The 20,849-nt window shown below is 42.6% G+C and overlaps 1 protein-coding gene across 1 annotated transcript in view; it reads right to left on the bottom strand.

Moving 5' to 3' along the window:
• The window catches only part of sgcd (sarcoglycan, delta (dystrophin-associated glycoprotein)), a 241,637-nt gene that overhangs the window by 149,916 nt on the left and 70,872 nt on the right, over positions 1-20,849 (bottom strand). The window lies entirely within an intron of this gene.

The raw sequence follows: 20,849 nt of genomic DNA, 5'->3' as shown, positions 1-20,849 counted from the left end.
CCCGAACAAACAAGTGAGGCTCGTATTGAATCTGAATCTTTATCTGCTTGAAAAACAAGAACGCACAGATCCCCAATCTCGACATCATGGAGTCACATAACATTAAGAGACGCTGAGGCAGCCTAAATCCAGCCGAGGACTGTGACAAGCGTGCCGAGGAGAATTGCTGCGGTTGTAAAGGCAAAGAGGTGGTCGCAGCAAATATTGATTTGATTGAGTTTTTTTTTTTTTTTTTACATTGACTGCTTCTTCTAAGCTTAAAAAAAAAAAAAAAAGTATTTCTAGCATTGCTTTTGGTGCCTTTAACTTGGGCACAACACTCTTTATGAGAGTCTGTCGCTCTGTTTGCTTTGGCAACATGTTTTGGATGGTAACATCACAGCTGCACAGCTTCGGTAAATTGAACTATGTAAGAGCCAGAGAGCATGCATGTGTGAGTGCACGTGCTGCGAGTTCAGGATAGAGAGAGAGAGAGACAGAGAGAGAGAGAGAGAGAGAGAGGAAAAAAGAGGCAGCGATTTAGAGAATGCAAATTCCTCTCCTCCACTTTAATGTTCTGTGGCCTGACAGCGAGGGAGGAAAAAGCCTCACAAAGCTTCTCCTACAAAGCTCCACTTTCTTTTCTCCCCTCCTCGCCCCTCTCCTCTTCTTCCTCCTCTCTCTCGCTCTCTTCCACAGCCACACTGATCCCATTCTCGCTGCCTGCTTGTTTGTGGTGAGACCGATTTTGTAGGTTAGGGGAATACTTCATGCTTTGATGTTACATCCAGCCGTTTCACAGTGCTCTGCCTTTGATAAGAAAGAGCAAGGTGATTTATTATTAAAAGAGGTTAAAAATCCTTTTATATGCCCATGAAACAGTTTAAACCGCGAATACATCCGCGCCCCAAAATGTATAGCCTGGTAATTTCCAGAGGTCTCATTCTGAATTTTTGGTGTTTTTTTTTTCTTTTTTCTTTTTCCCTTTCACTCCCACATAAACCATGAGGAAAATGCAGCCGCTCTCTGTCAGCAGCGCTGCCTGGAGGGAAGAAAAAAAAAAAAAAAAGAATAATAGCAATCATTGTCTAACAGGCGAGGCAAGTCCTGAATCTAAAGTGGGCAGGTGGGATGAAGTCTGCAGAAACCAGGGGAACCTTGCTGTTGTCCCTGGGCTGCGGCTGGAGCTACACTTGATGATGTATTAATCAATAAATAAAAGGGGAAATCCCTAATAGGCTCCTGGTAAGGAGAGGTTGAACACAGTGAGGCTCCATCTAATAATGAAGATGTAGTGGAGGCAAATACGCAGGGGAGGCGAGGCAGACGATCTTGTACACAGACAGATTTTTTAAACAAGAGTTTAAAGGAGGCTGTGGAGGAGATAGATGGACTTCAAGCACACTGCAGCTAAGTAGAGCTGAAAATAAATACTTTTTTGTTTTGTTTTGTTAAATGTCAATGGTTGAAGTGGTCTGTTTTTTTTTATTTGCTTTTTTTATGTGCGTCAAAAGAGACTGAAAATATACAGCCGGTTTTCAGGTAGATTCTTCTCACTTTCACAAAGTTGTGTGACTCTTTGAAGTATTGTAAAACCCTTTTGGAGAGCTGCATTAAAGTGAATCAGACTTGCTCCCTCCAGCAGTAAATGTATATATACCTTCTGGAAGGTGTGAACTTCACCACTCATTGTACATTTAGTCTGGGTAACTGCAGCCGCTTTAAAAAAAAAAAAGTGATTTAGCTTTCTCATTACCAGCCTCACAGCGTCTGTGACTGGCCATTGCTCTCTTTTTTTTTTTTTTATTACAGTTAATTAGTCCAATTGATTGTGTTCCGTTTACATGCTCCACTGTAAGCTGTCTGAAAAAGGGTCTGGCATGTGCAACACAACAAATCTCACAATAAATCCTCAAAAGCACAGAGAATTTGCGGGAAAGTAAAAGAAAAGAAAAAACATTTCAAGAGTTTGACAGCTGGTTTTGTCAGAGCAGAAACTGCTGGCGATATCAATCAGAACCGTCGCTGTCTGTTTGTTTGTTTGCCTGTTTGTCTCTCGCATATCTCGACAACCATTCGTCTCGTCTGCTTCAAACTTGGTGAGTGTATTGCTGGGGGCCGGAGGTTGTGGACTAGTTAATTTAGTCCATTTTGGACTTGCAACATGTTTAATATTAATAAGCTTTTTTTAAAAAAAGAAAAGAAAACAGTGACACTGCGAGTGAGCGCGTTTGTGTGACGGTAAGGACGGCGGCTGGACATCGGAGCAGAGTATGAAGTTAGGACATCAAAAAAGGACAGAGAAATGTCTGGCTGCTGAGTTTAGATTAGTACGTAACATTTAAAACTGTTCTGTTGTAAACATTTCTGTTGCTGCTGTTAAAACAATATTTTGTCATGAAATGTGACAAAATGTGAATATTCCAGGAAGAACCAATGAGAATGCTGGAAAAAGAACCAGACTAGGGAGAGTATGCCCGCAACCACAGCACCTATAAGCCCTTCAGAAACCGAGGGAAAACCCTGAGAAAAGCTACACAGCAACACTACAAGCAATCATTCTGCCAAACAGGCTATTTTGAAAGGGCGCTACACTGTTCTTATCTTAAAACTAATAAACATCACCTACTCAAGGATACATCTGTGGGGAAGGAAGCACTTACACCCCCCCCAAAAAAATAAAAAAATAAAAGGGGGAGCCACAGCATTGGTGAATGGTAAATCAAATAAATAGAGTGAGGTTTCTTAAGTCGGGTGACATCTTTGACTTTAACAATTGGCAGCAGGAGTTTAGATGTTCAGAGAAAAGAATTTAAAACAGAATGGGATCCAGTAGAAACAGCAGATCAACAACTAAATGGATAAATGTTATACAGACATTTTGAACACACAAGAGTCATTTTATTCACAGTAAACTGCCATCTGTGGTGGTTTTGCATTTGGGCACCAGCTCGTGGGCACTCTAGTGATTCTTTTGCTAAATTGGAGACGGCGTCAGCATCTTATGACACGAATGTGGCATCAAACTGCAACTAACTAACTATAAACTTTTTCTGACAACTTATTTTCAACATTGCAATGCATCCAGTTGCTTATGTGCCAGTTTGGTTTTGTAAGCAAAGAGAATCACACCCTCATGCAGCCGCCAGCGTGTCTGTAGACAGTAAATCTTGTTTACACTCGGGGCTATCAAAGAAAACAAGAAAGTGTGTTTTTCACTTCCAGTTTTGTTTCACTGTGTCTTATTTATTCAACCAGCAAAGTGCCACACTGTGATGAAAAATCTCTCAGATATAGCAACGGATAGAAAATACAGGTCTGAAGTCTTCCATTATTTCCGCCAACCGCCTGCCCCGGTCAGTGTTGTTCAATCTGAGGCTAAAAACAGTGTGCTTCTTGGAATCCGCCTTTTTTTTTAAATTTTATTTTTTATGTTTAATTCATCTAATTAAATTATTTTTGCCCCTGAGAAACATTTGAATAATAAATAAACCAATCTGTCTATTTTAAAACCCACATCTGTGTATGGATGAGAGAACACCCTCAGTCTGTTTGTTATTGTGTATGTGTATGTATGTGCGTGTGTGTGTGTGTGTGTGTGTGTGTGTGTGTGTGTGTGTGTGCGTGTGTGTGTGTGTGTGCGTGCGTGTGTGTGTGGAGGATGTTGGACATTACAATGCCGTCCTCTGTTTTGTTTTTGTCCATCTCTCATGCATCTATCAGCTTTAGCTGTCGTCTCCATCTCCGTGTCCCTCCAGGTATGTCTCTGAGTGTCATTCCCATAGTGATACATAATGAGTTTTGTTTTGGGTTTTTTATGATGTTGTTTTGTGAGTCACACCTAAGGCAGAAAAAAAAAAAAACAACCTGCCCCTCTCAGCCGGAGTGTCTGGATCATTCACCGCCCATGTGAAAACAGCCAATTACGGGCCCAGACTGGCGCGGTGACGGGATTTTAGAGCCCGTCTAAATTCAGGCAAACCTTACTTGACTGTGAATTGTGTCACAGATGTCATCACGAATAAATATGGCTATTTGTTCCCAACTCCAACTGGAATCAAATTGCACTCGCTCTTGTTTACTCTTTCTGTCTTCCTCCTCCAGCTGTGACTCTGATTCTTATTTCTGCATTAGATCAGACCAAGCAGTTCAGGCACTGTTGGTGTAAAACAATGAACCCGAATTCATCAGAAAGAGCATGTTTGCTTCATTTTTCCACTCAACGCCTCGATGCAACATATCTAAAAGATGAGATGTTACCAGATTATAGTGTGGCAGCACGAGAAAAAACAAACAAACAAAGCAGTAGGGCTGAAGAATCATAATCACATGCAAATGCGTGCGTGGAAATTGACTAAACATCATAAACATCTCTTGCGGGGCTTTTAGTTTTACTGTTCAATCTCGTTTGAGTCCAAAAAGACCGTTTATTTCAAAAGTGAAAAATCCATATTTCCCTTTGGGATAGAAATCATTACCTCATATTCCCTGCTCCATATATTTCATGATTCTAAACACATTATTTTTTATAAACAAAGGAAGATCCAAGTCTGGCAGTAAAACACTCCTCCAACTCATGTGGAACGGATTATTTTGTGAATGCAGAGGTGCACAGAGATTGCAGAGTCAACCGATTTGACGGTTATCAGATTATTGAATAGGCATTATCAGCACACACCTGTCTCAAATAAAAAAAATAAAAAAAGCCTTCTGGGGGAGGCTGTTATCGCCCATTTATTTCACTGATTTAATGTTCAGGCTGGGCAAACTGCAGCTACTAGTCGGGCAAAAGGTTGCATTTATTGCAACGTCTAGTGGCCGTAGTAATTCCGATGGGAGCAAGGTCAGCTGATGTGGTAGAAAGAGCAGGAAAGTTACTTGATTATTCTAAGTTATGTACATACGTTAGTTTATGTACTTATTTTTAATTTAAACCACAATGTTTTTTGAACAACTTGTAAAAGTTGTCAGCTTGTAAAAGAGCACTACAACTGCAAGAAAACTGTACAGAACTTTGAAACAGGGATTTTCAACTCTGAAAATGTCATCATGGCAGAACTGACTGCTTCTTTTTTCTGACCGAAAGCACCAGTTTGAGATGTTTCTTGGAACTGTTTAACATCTTTCTATAATTAGTCGTAGCATGATGCTTTGTTAGTTTGTGTTACTTTACATAGCGTGTCCAATAGATTACGTTTGAAAAATATCCTATTTGACCAAAACAAGATGCTGGGTAAATATATAAAAACGTCCACTTTTTCTGTCACTGAACACAGCTTTAATTTCCAAACTTTGTCAAAGCTGCTGACACAGCTCTAAAACTCAAGTAGTCGGTCAAGTTCAGCCGTTTGGTTTTCTTCTCAGCGCTTCAAGTTAATTTCCCTGTGAATTAGTCATTTTGAAAGTCACCTCGCCGGAAAACAAAGTCTCGACTTGCAAATTGTCACGAGTGGCCACAGCTCACCTGGAGGTGGGGAGCAAGGGAAGGTGAAGAAAAGGTGCCAAGAACGTGTTATCTGGCGTATTATTTTTTTCTCTCCTTTTTGTAGATCAATGAGGGTTTGAGTAATACAGTTTGCTTAGTTAATGCAGCAGTATTACATTCAGAAATTGCATTCAGTCCTTGCAAAGAACAACGTAGAATAGTCGCAGCCTTAAAAGACTTTTATATTTGCAGGATTTATTGATTTACGAATCTTACTGTATTATCAGCGGTATGCATTTATCTTCCCTTTCTCACGTTTCATGGCAGCGTGCTCTGTTCTCCCTTTCCTCTTATTTCTAGTCTCAGTCTTTGCACAGGAAGCACATCTTTCTTTACCAGAGGAACTGCACCTCACTAAAATCACTGAGCGCGATCTGAAATCATAGACAATCAATGAAAATGTCATTCACCGCCAGCCGACTCCAAACACACAAACTCCAGTCACGTTTCGGACTGTCAGTCAACTTTGTCCAACCTGGGTTTTTCTTTTCTTAAAAAAAAGTTACACTTGCTGTCATTAATTTGGCTTAGTGGGGATTTTTGCTGTATCACAGCTCGACAGAAGCCGCTGTTATCCTCACAAAACGCTGCTCTGTGCAACAAAAGCTGAGCCCACTGTATTGCATTTCGCAGGTAAAGATTCTCCACATACATTTTTAATGAGTTACAATGGGCTTTCTGCTGGATGTGCAATTTTAGGTGAAATGCTCGGTAATCATAATCAGGTTAATGCTGTGAACGTTACGGAGCAGTCGTACTCACACTAAACCGTGGTGACAGGAAGGGAACGGGGTCCTGTAAGGGTTAGGCTCTTGGATGGAGTCATCTCTTTTTGTTAAAATATACGACGACTTCTATTTTGTGTATTTGGGGAATTTCTGAAAAAAAAACTGTGAGCTGACGAAACGTTTGAGAAGCCGAGTTTGGGCGACACTCAGTTGCATCGAATGTGCACTTAACTTAAATATTGGACTGACTTCCATTAAATTCGTGACTTTGAACTTTTTAATGATGACAGAAAGCCTCCACAAGACCGTTTCTAAAAGTTTAGGCTGAGAGGGAACAAACAAACAACATTTTTGGGGGGTAAAATGGGCCTGAAACCTTTGGTACTGGTGTTTACTCCATTATTGTTGCGGAGGACACTTTCAGATAGAAAGTATCCCTCTTGCAATGCACCAAACGGGTTCACTTAGGTATACATCAATAAATCGTAGAAAAGGTATCGGAAACAGGCCGATGGAGGTCTGTGTAAGCAAGTACAATCGTGCTATTAATCAGATAAAACAATTTAAAGAAAGAAATCCCACGAATGTGGCATTCAGTCTGCACATGGCCGCGCAGTTAGCTCACTGCAGCTTGGATCTTTTTACTCTTGCCTTTGCACAGCGTCTGCACAGCTGAGTGAAAGTAGCACACGAGCAGAGCAGCAGCTCTCCATCTGTGTCTACAAAGGACGTGCTCAGGCGCAGCATTGAGTGCAGGTCAACTGCGTTTTGGCAGCACTCAAAGCAGAGTACACACTGGAACTTCCAGACAAACTTAAGAAGACAAAAAAGAATATATGTATATATACGTAGACTCGACACCTGGGACTGTCAGAGCCCTCAAAAACGTTCACGTTGAGATTTTTTTTTTTCAGACTTGTGAGTTGTCGTAGATTTGCCCTCAAGGACTTGCTCCAACCGACTCCGGACTACTGCTGAACTCAGAGTTGAGCTCCATTATAATCTGCCAAAAGGGCAAAAATGTACAGCCCGTATAAAAAAGTTAATTAAACAGACTCAAACAGTCAGAGCTGACAAACCTGCGGGAACAGCTCTCGGCTCTTTCGCTCTCTGGGGGCCTCGAAGTTTCAGAGTCTGGGGAAGTTTTGACATTTGGGAGTCAAGAGGGGAGATTGGAATTAAAAGAGACGAGGTACACATAGAGGCAAGCCCAGCAGGTTAATGATCACTGTGCCACCGCCGGGCGCCGGCCATCTGGTTAGCTTGTAATAGAAGCTGCTCCTGCTCAACAAAGATGAAGCTGCCGAGGAGGTGGGCGGTAATTTGATGGCGGGGTGGCCAAAGATGTGGAAACGTGGGGAGGGGATGCTAATTAAATGTGAGTGGGTGTGAGGTACAGTGCAGCATTTGCTTCCAGATAATTAAGATATTAGCTACAGGTGACAGTGACGCTAACAAGGACAGTGGCATTTTTTTTGCCTCTCGGTGAACGGAGGCTGACAGCATGACCAAGAGCAACTCTCTACAGGGTGACCTTATGGTTTAGCGAGACTCCAGACAGAATTACAGCGTGATGTACAAACTTCCCCCTTCGGGATGATCGTTTGACAGCTGGCGCGAATCCCACCCGCAGGCCTGTATCTGTAAACGTGTTGTAACGACGTGGATCCAGACATGTGCATACGTTGATAGGCAACTTGCTAATGAGTTAAATATCAACTTTAAGCCAGCTGCAGGTGCCGTCACACAAAACGCAACCCTAAACCCAGTGAGATAGTTGAGATTTTTTTTTTTATTTTTTTGCTCTCCGTGAAGATCCATCTTGCTTGACTTTACTCGACACGGCTGCTGAATTTTCACCATCAGTCCATCTTGTTCGGCTTCACTAACTTAACTTTCTCTTTCTTACAGCGAATCCTCCTCCGGCCGATCCGCCCGGATTGTTTGAACAGAGACGGAACAGTAACATATTGCTCCCGTTATACCCTGTCGTTTGGTTTTCCATAGAAAGCAGTGATTGTGTTTCCATTGGAGCGCGGTGATGTAGATGATGGCTTTGGCAGGCGGCAGACAGGCCTGCTCTGATGAGCTAACACTCCGCTGGAGGAGAATGGGACGGGAAGAGGCATGAAAAATGGTGCAGTGTTTAGCGTCGCTTGGCACCGCTGCCGTGGGTTCATTGAGTCAGAAACGAAGAGGCCGTCTTTGTGGGGTGTGACTGTCACCGCTGGATGACAGATTGCATTCTGGGCCCCTCAGAGGGAAGCACAGAGGATGAGATAATGGTTATGAAATGAAAGTCTCCCAAAACTGTGAAAACAGACAAAATGCAGTGACATAAACTGCCAGTTTAAGGTGAAATATTCAGCAACAAAACAAAAACTGCAGCGGGGAATGTCATCCCGAAGCAGCACATTCGCGCACTTTTACCCCAAACGCTCTCGAACATGTTGCGGTTGAAAAAGCTGTATTGATCCGAGAGCAGTTTCTGGCGTGAAGCATCGCTACGCGGCACTTCAGGAAACGAGCTGACAGCACAGCCTTAAGAAGTCGATAAACTGGTTTCCACGAGGGTCCCAGACAGCTCGCTGCCTCGGACTGGGATATTACCTGATGCCTTTTAATTCTCTCATCTCGCTGTCTGCTCGTTAGTGAAGCTGAGTGGCACTTTTAACACCGACGCGACTCACGGAAAAAGAGTGATGAAATCAGTTGTTTTTTTTTTTTTGCCCTGCAGTAAATGTGCACCAATTCCTTATGCACACAGTAGATGCAGTAACTTCATACAAAAGCAATGATTGGGACAAAGCCCTGAATAATTTGATATTTTATTGCTTTATTTTTGCTAACTGGGGTAGCAAACTCCCAGCTGTCGATATACAAGTTGCGATTAGGAACGAAAGGTACTGCTTCCCCCCTGCTCCGTTGTGCGTCATCGTACATGACGCAGACACCGAACAACATCATTAACTCGAAATCACGTTTACGTCTGCCTGAAAATAATCTCCACCAACCCCTTAGATAAATAACTGGCTATTTAGCGGCTAAATGTTGCACTTTCTACACCCAGGTGGTCACTTCCTACGATTTGGGTGCAGTGCAGGTTGTTTTCTTTAGTTTTAACTGATGGCTGATGAGAACGCTGACACTGAACATACAGTAAAATGTGCTGCAGAATCACAATAATGAGCTGCAGAGCTCCCGGGTCGGTGTTAATTCTCCTTGGGTTTGTCGCTGTAAGAAATCACTTTCATATCGCATGCAGACATATAACTAATTGTTAATAGAAACATCATGATTAGTCTTGAAATAAAGAAATCAAATGTATGTGTTTTCCTGAACATTATGCTTCAGGCAAAGTCATTAAGCAGTAAAAAGCGGAACTCCTGGACCGGTCGTGTTTTTATTATAAAGCGTGTTGAATTTGCCCCGCAGCTAGACGAGCTGCCGAAGTGGTTCATCTCCTCACGATCACATATTCCTTCTAATAATATTCTTCCCCCAGCTCTCGTATGGCCACTGTAGCATCGCAAGAAAACCTGCAACCAGCTCAGATATCAACTGATTAAAAAAAATAAAAAATAAGAACGATTGACACAATGTCGCACAGGATTGTAACGATGCCAACTGAAAATATATATACTCCACCCTGTTTATTCATCTCGACCGGATAAATAAGGGTTGCACTTCTAAAGCAAAGCAAAAGAACACAAGCATGAGAGGGAGGCTTTTATAGATCTGCAGCACAATGCATATCAAGTGTGTTCCATCAAGGGCAACCAAGAATTGAGAGCACTTACAAAGAGAACGGAGGAAGTTCTCAATTTAAAAAAAAGCTTCTGTCAGACTAAACAAACAACAACGTGCTGCATCAAGCAGAATATCAGGACTCACTTTGAATGCAACCGTGACTTTGAAGATGCAAAGTGACACCGGGCAGCTCGTCTACGTCGCGGAGAAAAGAGGTTGCAAGGTGATGGCGAAGGAGGGAGGAAGCGACAAGGGCAGCAAAAGCATGAAATTGGAGTATAATTCAAGCACGGAAAATCCACTCGCTCTCGCATTCGAAATAACGTTTCAGTGTTTTTGTGGAGCAAATGCAACGAGACACGAATGAAGGCTTCGACGGCAAGGACAAGAACATATACATAAAAGCATGAAAAATATGCCGCTTGCTCGACCGTGTTGCCTCTCTCTCTCTCTCTGAGCACGTTGCCCTTGGCTGGATTTTCCTCCCTCCTCTCCTTCTTTCCCGAGCAGAGCCGTGCAGGGCCAGAACAGTGCCAACAGTAAACGGTTGTTAAACAGCACAAGGAACATTTATTGTTCTAATTTCTCTCAGCTACATTTGTTCTTTTCCACGGCGCTCGGTGCAGGTGGGGGGGAGTAATGGAGAAGGTCAGGGGGAGACGAGGGCTGACATGACGTGTTTAACAAGCAGGGCTTGAACCTCCGGCTGACGAACGGTGAAAGCGGAGCCGTGGGGAAGTTGTTTGTCTATCCTGCGGAGTGAATGGCATCGCCGCAGTTTTTTTTTAAGGCCAACGAAGAGCAAGACGAGCGCGCGCATCGACGTTTGCTTGTGGTTTTAAATCCCTTGCACTCACTGTTACGTCAGCATAATGCGTCAAGTCTGAAATGTTTGCGTAAACGGATGCTGACGCGTCCGCGTCGAGACATGAACCAAAACTCGCTCTCTGTGAGGAATAGAGGGCCAAAGCAGCCTTTGTGAACATAATGGCCACTTCATGCTGCTTTCTACTGTGAGCCACGCAGGTCTAAAGATAGACGGCATGAGTCTTTGTCTCTTCCAATTTTTGCAACTTGTCCTCACGGAATCGTGTTCATGTACTTAAGGACTGAAGTTTTGAAATTGCAGCTTTATACGTGCAGGGAACCTACACTGAAAGCTGCACCGTAGCCCCGCCATCAAAATGTTATGTTGTGAGAAAAAAAACAAAAAAAAAGTTTGGGCGGATTGGGAAATGCCACTTAGTCATCTGCGGATGGATCAGAGGTTTCAGTACAGTAACTTAAAACCATAATTAAGGGTTTATTTTCACTCCCAATAAGCTACGGCATGCACATTGTTCAAACCAGCACAGTTTGTGCAGCTTTTGCTCCTTTAGATGTATCACTTGGATCTATATCTTTTCTTATATGTGGTCACTCGTCTGCACAACTCGGAAATGCTACTACACACGTTGGACAGGTTTTCTGAAAAACTAAAGTTGAGACGTGAAACCTTTCATCCGTTTCGCACTTACTTTTAGTTGGTCCTCATAACTTGAAATGACAGTAATATGTTGAAGTGACTGTTGACGACTGACAACCCTGCAGCTGAAAACCAAACACATACCAAATAACCATTCTATCGAGAACAATACTTTTCCACATCGTTTGTGCTTTTTCTGTTTTTAGTGGATTTGTTTATTTTGTTGTTAAAACCTGTAATTGAATCCGTGCCTTTTTAATTGCGTCTGATTTTAAGTTTTGTATTCTTTTCTTGTTTTGAAATGGTTCATTTCATTCATTTTTTTCCATTATCATCCCACTAATTAGCTGATAACATTTCCTGCGACGTGGAGTCCCATTATCAGCTCCTTCCCTGGAGATTTTAAACACAAATCTATTCACTTTTCTAACCAGGATGTGAAGAAATCACATTTTCATTTCTAACAGTCAAAAATAAATTACCTGCCGCAGCTCCTCGAAAAGTAGGCTCACTTAAACACTTCAGATACATGTAAAAAAAAAAAAAAAAAAGATATGAAGGATGTGTCTAAATGATACAGAAAAATGGACGTAAATGCAGTGATGCAATGACTCGTAACTGTGCGCGTCAGAAACACGTTTCGGACTCAGGGGTATTGTGGAAAGACTGGAAAGTTCCCACCTGTGCACGTCGACATGCACGTCCATTTACAAGGTGCACCAACACACAAAGTGGGAAAAAAAGACCGAGACACACAATGCTTGCAAGGTTTCTCACACACACACACACACACACACACACACACACACACACAGGACTTTGAATTCCATTTGCCTCGCAAAGCTCCCAAAACTGCTCTTCTTAATTCTTGCTTTCAAAAGCAAAGCCAGGAGAGTAATCCACAATCTCAGGATCTTCTCTTTTTTGCCTCAAAATGCAAATGGAAATCCTTGTTCTACAAACGGCTTATTGAATGGCTTAGAGAGGAAGCTGTTGCTTCTAATCGGTTCCCCGCAGAAAGAAAACTGAACCAGAAGTTCATCTATTGCTGGCGGAGCCGCCAGCCGGATCCCGTGACTCTCTCGTTTCTCACCTTACAGGAAAGTGATTTCTGATGCGCGTACGCTAAACGTCAGGAGAAAAAGTTAAAAAAAAAAAGTTATCAGTTACTGCTAAAGTAATCAGATACAACAAAGTAAGTAAGAGCACCCTCTCCCTACCATTTGATTACACTGTCCACGACCAAAAAGCGACCTCATAGGTCTTTTGCTCGAGCAGCTAATCACGACCCGCCGTCAGCATTTAAAGCCGAGTGACCTCTTGTGGGTGTACAAATAATAACAAAACTGTTGTCCCGCGGAAGTGAGACAGTTCAGATGACTTCTATATTAATGTGACTTTTCCCTTTTTAGTAGGATAGTAGGAGATGGGTGAGGTGGATCGTTAGAACGGCGTTTACTGTTGCCATGACGACAGAGGTTGCGTAACTTTAAGAAAGTAGTAACTTCACAGCTATTATTATTCCCTAACCAAGTGTTTTTTTGTTTGGTTTTTTTTATGCCAAAAGCTAACCAGGGGTGCTTGTTTACAAAACACTGTGATGTCATATGTCTTGTATCATATTACCCGCGATGCTGTCGGGTTAAAGGTGCAATCTTTGGAACAAGTCTCTCGTATTCCCAACTTCTTTAAAGAAGACAGTTTAAATTAGATGTCACGCTTTTGGTCATGTTCGCTTGTTTGCAGAATATTCAAACAGCTTCTCGTTGATTTTGGGGGACATTTTTTTTGTTTTTGGTGCAGATCCACACAAACGATCTCTTAGCATTTCGAAAGACAGCGTTTTGCTTTGATTTAAGGTCGGTGAAGGTGTTTTTTTTGGTTCATAAAAAGGTGAACATTGACTTCCTCACATTGTACCTCTCTACATAAAAGCAAAACTGCTTCTGTGCTGCAAATTGAAAGGTGCAGAATCGTCCACTTCACGCTTGATTCCTAAAGATACAGGTTCAGAAAAAGGAGCATTGTGAATGTAATAATATTTCAAGTTTAGTCAGTGAGAACATTGCCTCCCGTCTGGCCCCACTAGTACAAACTGAACGAAGGCAAAAATGCCCCTGAATTATTGAAAGCTTTTATTAAATGCCTTTATGTCGAACCGCCCTATCCATACGTGACAAAATGGACATTCATCTATATGCAAATGCGGATGTGATTTCGAGGACTGCTGCCTTTACATGTCAGACCACGTTTACGCGTGTCGTTAACCTGCGTTTCATATCAGCTTAACGTCCAGGTACGATTTAAAGGGGGCGACTGCAGAGAGCGAAACACGCCCTCTGTTGAGATCAGATTGTTGCCGCGACTGTGGACGCAATTCCAAAGACCAATTCTGCGGCTCGATCCCTGCATGCAAAGAAATAACGTTGAATGCGTTAAATCGCAGCGAGTCGAATGGACTCAAGCCGGACTGAGTCGGACTGGAGTGAACTGAAGTGCCGTCGAATTTGCCATTTATTGAAATGAGCATAACACAGAAAGTACAGACCTGTGCTGCCGGCTGCTGATAAGCAGAGGGCCGTGTGTGTTTGTGTGTGTGCGTGTGTGTGTGTGTGTGTGTGTGTGTGTGTGTGTGTGTGTGTGTATAAGCCCTGTATCTGCTGTTTGATCAGTGTTGAAGGGATTGTTGCTACTGAATGTCAGACACCTCCATGCGTTGCACTGCTTGGCAGAGGCAGACTGAGCGACGTGTCGGCGCCGGCAGTCACCCGGCCGAACCGTGAGCTATACGCGTCCGCGTGAAGAGATCTGACACACGTAGAGAGGAAAAAAAAGGGGGTGGGGGGATGAATAAACCTGGGCCCTTTTTGTGTGTTTAGCGGGAATACAATGCTACAGCGCGGTACAGGATTACAACAGAGCGAAAGGGAACAAAATGGTCCCTTGGATGTTTGGGGGCCAATATCGCGGATACTGCACCAAAATACAGGAAGTCCGTAGACAATTAGAAAATGTCGTAGCTTAAAAAAAAAAATATGATCTGAAAATGATGATTTCTTAATACCGGAAACTCGCCGTACACAAAAGTACCAAGTGCGTCCATGTACCTGCGGCTATATATTCCAATCATCCGCAACGTTAACACCACCTCGGGTAGGTCCCAGCAGTGCCGCCGAAATAACCCGGACCCATCGAGGCGCGGGCACCCACAAGACCTCTGAAGGTGCCCCGTGTGACGGTCACATGCCCATTGTAGAGGTTTTCGCTGGCGGGGAGCGGCCAGCGTGGGCGCTACGACCAGTCTGCGGTCGAGCAGCGTTATTCAAAAGTCAAAAAGTTTGAAATGTCGCCTCGCAATGCGTTTCTGTCCTCGGATTGTTCCCTACATGACGTGAGACAGCGAGAAGGAGAAAGCGTGCGTTTTGTGACATACGGCAACGACTTCCTTTTCATCGTGATGAAAAGCTTCGGTGTCGTGTCGCAGATCTTCGAGCCAACCCAGCCGGGAGTCGATACAGCGGCTCCGTTTTTAGGGCCTCCGCGCTAATTAAGAAACGTACACCACGACAAGCAGCGCTCTCCTCAAGTGCTGCCGCCAAATCAGAGCAGACTATAATTAGCGGGGAAGCGTCCGATGGGGAGCAGAGATACGACAGTCGCTGACTTGTAGGACGGTGGACAAGAGCCAAGTAGTTTTCGCTTAGCTGTCGATCGTCGACTGTAGGACGAAATGGGATCACTTTCGAGGTAAAAACAACTCATTTATACAACAATCTATCAAGCAAGAACATTCACAGACATGCATTGTGGTTGTACTTCTGAGTGTCTTTGTGTCTGGTAAAAAAAAACAACAACAACAACAAAACTCTCCAGGCCTTATGACGGTGTGAAAGTCCACCTCCGAGCCTCCACCTCATCCCTGAGCCTCGCTTCCTCGCCGTGACCGAGTCTAAATCCCGCACGTCATCGCTGTGATAGAATTCCTCGGCTGCAGCTAGCGCGAACGTTTCCTTAAATACTTGACAAGAGATTACGCTCTGCAGTTCTCCCCGCAGCGGCAGCCGAGACAGCCGCTCTGTCTCCAACATTTAAAACCGCAGTTTAAATAAGAGATTCATGGAAGGAGAGGAGGGGGGGGGGGGTTTGGTGGAGGGGAGGGGACGGGGGGGCCGGGGTGAGAGAGGGAGAGAGAGGTGGGATCCGACAAGTGAGCCGCTGCCCGTCAGCAAAAAAAAAAAAAAAAAAAAAAAAGGGGGGGGGGGTGGGGGGGTCACAGAGACGACGTGCGAGCGTACCTATAAATATGCATTTTTCTCTCCGACTTGGTTTCCAGCAGAGGAGAGAGACAGAAAGGACATATGTAAATATGTAAAAAAAATTTGAAGTCTCGCACTGCCACTTATGTAAGTTCAGCCTGGCGATCAACGTTTCAGCAGTTTGGTTGAATTTCTCCCGTTCTTCTCCCTGCTGTCAGATCGCGCGAACGTAACGTCAAATGATGTGGGATTGCATGAAATGGGAGCATACGCGAACGTTAGAAAGTTTGCCGCGACAGCGTGACTGTTTTAGCATGATCTTAACGTGCGCTGCCAGCCCATAGTTTACATCGTGGCGTGCTTATCGCCGTTTATTTTTTTAAAGCGGGACCATTGTAGCGCCAGCTGGGTGATGAGCTGATTGGATTAGGGCGAAGGGCAGACTTGATGCTGCAGGGACTCACCGCTGCCCCCTTGAGGTACAAAGTGGTAATACGAGATGTGTCACGGCCAGCTGGTCAGCATGCTTAACTTTAGTGTATCTATTCCAAAAGCATGGACGTCTTCCACAAACACTTATTTCTTCACTTTTTTTTTTTAAAGTTTCAATTGAAAATTTCGTACATATTGTACCTTTAAAGCAATGCAGTGGCTCGTTTTACTGCCACTCGGCAGCTCTGTTTGAGTTTGTGATCCGCAGCAAGAGAAAGAGCTTTAATAGATCACAGAGAGAGTAGGGGAAGGAAGAATTATGAGCTTAAGAGACACACGAGACAGGTAATAACTGTTTGAACTGCAGTACTCCAGAACCTCAAAAAAAATAAAATAATGATATTTACGGCACCGTTTTCAACTAAACTGAAATGGTTCTCGCAGTGTAATCTATGGATTTGGACACGGAAAAATAAAGTCCACTGTTAACAAGGGGTGTAATAAAATCCATCAATACAACAAAAATAGTATGTAAGGCTTGTGTGAATGTTCCAGCTGGAGGAGAGGGTGCAGGTAAAGATAAAGTGTACCAAAAGTTCGATTTTCACACGTGTTCTTGTCACTCTGGAATCGATTGGCTGTTTCAGTTTGCCAGGAAACCTTGTTTTTCTTCTGTTCTTTCAGCTGTCAGTATTAATCTCTTTGGGGGGTCTTTGTTTATCGTGTGTGATGTACACAGTACCTGTCTGATGCCCCAAATTGGTCCCTCAGACTTGTGTTGCCATGCAGCTGTGGGTGAACGTCCAGTTTATGTTGCCTCTCTATGCTGTTCTTTTCTCTCTCTGCTCTGCTTTCAGCCCAGACGGCTGCCATGTTGCTGCATGTCGGAGTTGTTGGGTTTCTCTTTCTAATGTTATAAAGTCCTAAAGTTGGTATACTTAGAAAATATTCCCACAACATCTTGATTTAACAACTGATGTAATTTGTGTTTAAAGCTCCACACTACCTGATTACACCTCCTCCTAAAGCCGCCGGCTCCTGTACAAGCATTTGAGCATTAGAAAAGTCCTGACAGAGCAACACTAAAACAAACACACGGTCGGATGCATATTTCAGAGGTGCTCCACGTGAGCCTGTGGAGTTATTACAGACAATGAATGTAGTGATCAAACAGCGGGTCCTGTGGGAAAATGGAAATAGAGCATAGTGAGGTCAGTTAAGTCATCATCTCTGTTCTTGCTCGGTATAGATCCGACTCATACACCCACCCACTGCAGAGCTTATGAAGATCTTATTTCTCCCTCTACAACTGACGGCGGGATCTCCAGCGGCCTCATTACCAATATCACATAAATACATAGCCTGGGACCTTGATTTGTTCAATAATTCAACGGCCTCTTCTCTCTTTCCTCAGACTGCAGCTGCCGAAGGCGAGTCTGGAGGACGGTGTTAATACCAAGTGGGGAACACAACTCCGATGTGTGTGTGAGTAATTGCAGTGGGCAATTGGATGAATACATTGAGAAGGGCCTCTGGACTAAATCCACTGCTGGTGGAAATTTCCCTGATTTTGAGTTACCTGGATATTTTTGCTATTTTAAATATTTAATGGCTGCAGTGCGCTTGTGTGATTTTTTTTTTTGACGGGCTTCAACTGAATATGAAGGGGCTACCAATCAAATACATACAATGGTACATACACACCTGATTAAAAATCATCCAGGAGGACTGTCATCCCTTCAATTCAGATCTTTTGGAGGTTGCATTGACTGAATATTTTTCAATAATCACAGGCAGACTTTTTTTATTTTATTTTTTTTACTATAGACTGTATTTACAAAAGGATTGAGACTCCGGGTCTGAAAACTGTAGCTCATGTAGAAGTGCAATACCACTGATGGTCACTAGGGGCTGACTTCAATAAACGTATGACTCTAACAGACTCCCATTGAAAAAGCGTAGTAAAGTAAAAAGTGAATAAATAGATGTGATGACTGTGACTCACAGAGCTTAAGGCTGCAGTAAAAATAATGTTTGGTGACTTATCGTTAGAAGAGCACCACAACAAGCTGACATGAAACGTGACATATTACTATCACCTGATAAAGCTAACCTGTTTGCCTGATCATGCATCTAACAGACGTTCATCCAATTGCAGAGCCAATATTATTTTTACTCTGATTTAATCCTAAGTAAGTGTAGAATACAAAACTAAACAAGGCCCTAAAAGAGACTAAAAAGTAATTTGAGAAACTCCTTCATGTATATTACAGGTGGTCACTGAATAATTATAAAAAAAATAAAATAAAAAGTTGATTAGCAGAAAGTTGGTAGATGAGGGAAAATATATTATTTGTTTTTATGGTAGGTGGGGACATTTCATAAAAGAAATTCAAAGCATATAGATTTGAAATATGGTACGTCAGCAGCAGTATTGGTGTATTTCTAGATCTCTGATGTCAGAGCCTCCCATCAGCACCTGGATACAAACAAAAAAATGATTTTGTCAAACCACAAAGCAGACCTAATCTTTCCTGCGATGGACTGACTTCTCAAACAATTCTCTCCAAACGATTTTCATTCTCCGCAGAAGTGAAACTTGTGTTGAAAAAGTGCATTTACGAAAAGAAAAAAAAGCTTTTGAAAATGATCAGCAATAGTGTAAACACACATAATGTAGCGACAGAAGTATGGATTGCCTTGTGCATTGCCTATTAAAATATAAATATATTTACAGTGTAGGCAGCCGGCCTTGAATAAAAATACACCAGCTTCTGCAGGCTGGTGTGTCTCCACATGTTCGGCGTATTGTGTTTCTTTATGTGCTGATTATATATCAGCACATAATAGGAGGAGAGGAGAGGAGAGGAGAGGAGAGTGAAGGAAGGAAAGACGAGGAAAAGATTAAATAAGAGCAAAGAGGAGTAAGAAGCAAACAGATAAAGACCTACCGGAGTTTGCCAAAGGCAATTAATTAGTTTTACCATCTGCACTCCAGCCAGTATTTTGTGCAAAAAAAATCTGAACATGTGTTAATTTGTTCTGTGCATTGTGTGTGTGTGTGTGTGTGTGTTCCATTTCCAAAACGTCGTATCTTCCAGGTCAAATTTGAAATTGTACATTGTTTTGTTTCTTGGTGCAATGTGGAGAGGCAAATGCAAATAATGAATGTTCATCGACCTCAGTCAGCGACCAACAGAAACTGCACCAATAGGTTAGGTTAGGTTAGGTAGTTACTTTATTAATCCCCGAGGGGAAATTGTTTCACTACAGCAGCATACAGAAGCAATACGATAATAATAGAACAATAGAAAAGCAATAAAATAGCATTAAAATAGCAGTAAAAAAATATAACTATAAAATATAAAATGCACAGTATATACAGTACAGTATATATCTATATATATTATATATAATATCGACTGAACCTCTTTCGCCGAGTCTCCTGCACCGCTTATACTGTTCCTCACCTCCTTTTCTCTTTCTCGAACATATCAACTTTTTGTTTTAGTGCAGACGTTTTGACTTTGACTTGATGTCAGAGCAGGAAATGCACCAGTCAAAATTAATTTAATTCACACCGAGACCCCAGAACTCTCTCACTGAAATACTACGTAGTAATTTTCAATGTTGTCAATTAAACCTGTGGTCTTTCTCTGATGACATGTCTATAGCACAACATTAAAACATTGTCAGAAATCAACGAAACCTCATTTTCACAACACATGAGACAAAGTTCGCTCAATTCACCAGACTTTCTCCTTCTTGGTTTTGTTTTACCTTGGCCCACGTTTGACCCTATCAAAATATCGGCTCATGTCACACTTGGATTTAAAATCTGAGTCAACAAGCCAAGTCCATGTCATTATTCATCGCGGTGCGTTCGTGCGCTGTTAGGAAGCTCAGGGCAAAAATCAGTATGAACAGCACAGCTGGTTGTAAGAAAAGTAAACCGTCACGAAACCTTCAGCTGCTCCTTCTCTCTGGTCTGGAAGATTCGTATCACAGTACTTTGTGAAGACTCCTCAATGGATCAGAAATGCACGTTTGTAGATAACACTGATCACCTTTACGTTTACACCAAATTTGTATAAATCCGCTGTTGTGCTGAAACACCCATCCGGCGTCGTAAAATTGTCAACCTTCCTGTATGTTTGTTTTTCCATGTTTTTGCTGTTACATCACCACTATCCCCATTAGGATAACTCAAATCATAACCGGAAATGAAAAAGCCCCCCCAAAAAGTAGCAGTTATGACGAAAGTATTGAGTTGTGGGAGATGTTACACCATCTCATCTTGTTGCTTTGGTGTAAAGAGTCAGGTTTCAAAATGTCACATACGATAAAGTTGCGAGGAGTTGCCAAGTTTTTAAATCTTTGGTCTGAACTGACCCTAACGGACTCATTTTGTTGTTATTTATGTAATTATGTACTTTCAGGAGGGGAAACATCGTCAAAAACCTCCAGCAAATCTTCAGATAACACTTGGATAGACCACGACCTGGATGATTGATAATCTTCACCGACTTTTTGGAAGCTTCCGGATGTCGTGGGAACTTGCGGGGTCAGCTGGCGCGCCGCTGCAGCTGGATAACGAACTATTAACGTGTCAGATAGCCGACCGCCTTCCATGAAACTTAAAACAATCAGAGTTTGTGGACCATGTGTTGCCATCTCATTCATGTCTTCATTATGAACTATCTGGCTTCCAGTTTTCTTAAAAAGGTCAAAAGCGTGTTAAATCCACCAAAACG

This window comes from Embiotoca jacksoni, unplaced genomic scaffold, assembly GCF_022577435.1.
Source record: "Embiotoca jacksoni isolate LCO1_2020_lvr unplaced genomic scaffold, fEmbJac1.0.p SCAF_13, whole genome shotgun sequence".
Classification (NCBI taxonomy): domain Eukaryota; kingdom Metazoa; phylum Chordata; class Actinopteri; family Embiotocidae; genus Embiotoca; species Embiotoca jacksoni.
This window is presented reverse-complemented; position numbering and strand designations above follow the sequence as displayed.